Source organism: Fukomys damarensis, unplaced genomic scaffold (assembly GCF_012274545.1).
Source record: "Fukomys damarensis isolate Sample0158 unplaced genomic scaffold, DMR_v1.0_HiC HiC_scaffold_11, whole genome shotgun sequence".
In the NCBI taxonomy this organism is placed as follows: domain Eukaryota; kingdom Metazoa; phylum Chordata; class Mammalia; order Rodentia; family Bathyergidae; genus Fukomys; species Fukomys damarensis.
In genome coordinates, this window is record NW_022900923.1 from 40,303,704 (window position 1) to 40,307,670 (window position 3,967).

The following is a 3,967-nucleotide window of genomic DNA, read 5'->3' on the forward strand; positions in this document are numbered from 1 at the left end:
CTCCCCCCCTCCCAACCCCCCCCCCATTCTGTGTAATAGTCACCGGTGACAAGTTTTTCTCTGGGTCCCAGCAAGTCTTGTTTCCAGCCTTGCCTACCTAATCCACCAGCCCGCCCCTGTGCCAGGCCTGTCCTCGCTGGATGCTCCCATATTGCACCCAGTCCTTGGGCTTAGTGATGGCCATGTGTGGATTGTTAGGAAGAGCAACAGGATTCCAGCTGAGGCCAGCTTGAGCACCTTCCATGTGCCAAGGTGTCACATGCACCAGGAAGAGAGAAGAGAAGCCCTGGCCCCAGCAGCCCAGTTTGTGTTGGCATCTCTGTTCTGTGTGTGTGCCGAGGAAAGGCCAAGAACCACACTGGACTGCCTGGTGAGGCCGTGTGAACCGCTTGCCCTCCTCTGGCTCCTAGGAGCTCCAGAGTGGGGGATGCCATCCGTGGAAGCTCCCAGTGGTGGGGCAGAAGGCACAGGGGAATGCTGACCGCTCTCCTCCAGGCACCTGGCCCGTCCTACTCACCCAACCCACTCCTGCCCACTCCTGCCCACTCATGACCACCTCTAAAGGGTATTGTCTCACAAGTTTTCCTGGCAGTTCTTCTTGCTACCTCATTTAAATTTCCTTTATTTGGGGCCTAGCCCTGGGAACCATGAAGATATTTAGGGGATGAGGCAAAGGTGACTTTAAGCTGAAAGATAATGGGTATCTTCCTCAAGCTCTTCATGCCAAGGGACGGGGGAGACTTGATTCAAGGGTGGAAAAAGCCAAAGAAAAAACAAAACAAACAAACAACAACAAAAAAACTACACATCAGCCTCATGGGAGACCAAGCTAGCAAGAGATAAACCTCCAGAAAAGTTTACTGTGACCGCTGCCCAACTGGGGAGAGGATTTGGGAGCAGGAGAGGTGAAGGGCCTCTCAGGCGCCCTCTTTTCCACAAGGACTGTCTGCTGGACAGGCAGGCGGTTGTCCTGAGAGCTTCCTCTCTGGAGGAGCAGAGCCTGAGGTGGGGGCGTCTAGCTGGAATAGAAGATCCCTGGGTTAGGGAGCTCCTAGCCTGAATGGGGAGACACTACTTACTAGAATGGTACAGAGGTGTACACACACACACACACACACACACACACACAGTGTGCAAACACCTTGCTCCAAGGGACACACAAGCCAGCTCCAAATTGGTACAGCAATGGCCTGAGAGCTGACATGCACTACCAGAGGGTTGGAAGAGCTCGGAGCTGAGTGGGGTCACCTTTAGGAGCTGATTTTTGAATGTGCAGAGAGAGAGGGATTGGCTGGGAAGAAGAGAAAGAATGCTTCAGGTGCAGCGGGTGTGACCTATTTGAAAGCTTGGAGGTGGAAGAGGATGAGTCATCTGTACAGTGGCTGCCTGCCCTCACAGGAGAGCATGCCCTGGTCATGATGAAGGAGCTGCCTCCATTTTCAAAGGCTTCATAGATGAGAAAGCTTGGGGCACACTATGACACAAATGAGAATCATCCAGTCATTGTCCAAGAAAACAGGGAAGCTGGGCATAGGGACAGTGACCATTGAGGGGTAGATTTTCTGACCTGGTTTTTACACACTGAAAGTTCACACTGACATAAGGTGAGATAGGCTGTGTGGACAGAGAAGCCCATACTGCTTGTACACTAAGGAAAGTAATAGATACCCTAGGACATCTGTGCTTTGACCTTGGGCTTTGGTGGTGGGCAAATGCCTCTTGATGATGATCCACAAGTTGGGGCCAGCTTCACTGTGAAACCACCAGCTTTTTGCTCATGGTGAGTGCTCCCATCTGGAGACAGTGGTAGGAAGGTAGATGCTTGGCTGGGAAGTTAGGGGTGCTTCCGTGGGGTGAACTGGGTACTTGGAGTGTCTCCCTCTACCCTTGGAACTAAGAATCCTTCTCAAGGAGGTGGCTTTGGCTGTCTGTGCTCCTCTTTTCCAGATTTATGCTGCCCAACAGAGACCCTGGGGTAGAGGAGTGCCTGTCTGAGTAGAGTTCAAGGACCTCAACCCCATCAGGCATTAAATAGGGACCTTGAGCTTCTAGGGATCGGAAGGGGAGAAGGAAGAGCTTCTTGATAAAAAGGTCAGCCAAAGCTAGAGCGGTACCCTGTGCCCAGGATACCGAGGAAAAAAAGAGGTGATTCATGCCTTGGAAAATGCCCAAAGCCCCATCTAGTGGAGACTGTGTCATCGTGAGATGGAAATGGAGGTGTCGTTAATCAGGCAGGGCTTCCTAGAAGTGACTTCGAGACGCAGGTGGAGAAGTGAGCTATCGCCATTATGCTCATGGAGAAGCCCCACCTGCTTGCTATGGAATTGACTTTTGGAGGATGTTGCTTCCCACCCAGACACCCTGGGATCAGGGGAGAGGGAAGTGGCTTCCGTGGGGCATTCAGACACAGAGTTTACCTGCCACCTGCACCTTCTGTTATCTGGCACACTGCTGGATGCCTCTTCAGGTGTGTGACATCTCCGGGCTCCTCTCCTCCCTTTACCCGCTTCCTGCAAATTCAGACACTTTGTGCTGGAGAAGCAATGCCGGCAGGTGTGATGGCAGCCTCACACTCACAGGGACCTCATCCTGCCTTCAGGAGTTGTCTGAAAGGCCCAACCACATGCGAGTTATAACCCACGCCTGTCTTCACCAGATACACTTCTGGGACCTGGGGACTGGCTTTGGACATTGCAGGGCGTCCCCTCCCTTGCCAACATATGTCCATGCGTCAGCGTGTGTGTCTACTGCCTGCCTCTGTGGCACCATTCCCCACCCCCTCTAGGCAGAGAAGCTTGGAGAAGGCAGAGGGGCAGATGCAAGGCATTGAGGGAAGAGATGCTTCATCCGATGACCTAGACAGAGTCATGAGTCATGTCGTGCCCATGATTCCTTCTCACACAGGGTGCAGCCCCTGGGGAGCCACTAGGAGCTGCCTTTCTGAGTGGGATCCCTGGGGCTCTGCGACACCCTTTGTCTGTCACCACCACAGGTATTCCATCCGGACGCAGCAGGCTGACCCACCCGTGCCCTTTAATAGGAAATACCAACTCGTGGAGAAAGCCAAGCAGACTGGGGCCCTGCCAAGCCTCAGAAAGGATGACAGAAGTGGGCTGGACCAAGGGCGACAGCTCCTAGGGTCCTCACCTTGTATTTGTGTCTGGCTTTAACCCCTTCCCTGTGGAGCCCCAGTTCTGGGCTCCTGATCCCCTAAGGGTCCTCAGGTCTTTCTGAAAAGCAGCAGTGGAGAGAGGGTGAGGAGCAGCTGGCGACACTCACGGGGGACTTAGAGTAAGATAGAACTCAGCGGGTGTAATGGAGCCCTCGGACCCCACCCCAGGGGCAGGCCCTTCGGGACTGGGTTTCAGGCCTGGGAGGGTGGGCTGCTGGGGCTGGCAGGGATGGGGAGTCCTCCAGGGGGCCCCTGAGGCAGCGGCACAGGAGGCGGTGATTGGCCTTAGCTGTCTGCCCTTCTTCCTTGTTAGCTGAGTCCTATCTCAGGAGAGGAGAAGCCGGCTGGTCTGAATGCCACGGGGCGTGTGTCACCACCACCACGGCCATGGAACACTGGAGCTGTGTGGGGCCTTTGGGGCGCAAAGGAGCCAACGCCTTCTTTTACAGGAGAGGGAGCTGAGGCCCAGAAAGGGACGTGGCTCGCCCAGATGCCAGGCCAGAGCCAATTTCAACACCCCCTAGGGCACACTGCCTTAATAGCCCTCTCGCCCACTGGGTCCCCCTCGAGATGAGGCAGGAATCAGCCCCAGGCAGAGACACTGGCCTCCTTCCAGAGTTGCCCCTCTGCTGTTGCCATTACTTCCAGCTCAGATGATCCAGTCCCCGGAATGAGCCTTGCGTCTGGGCGGATGTGACAGGAGGAGTGGTGCTAACAGCTGGGGGAGAGGGACATCAGCTTCCTCCTCCTGGGCAGGCTTCCTTCCCTCCCCTCTCCTCTCCTCCCTCCCCTCCC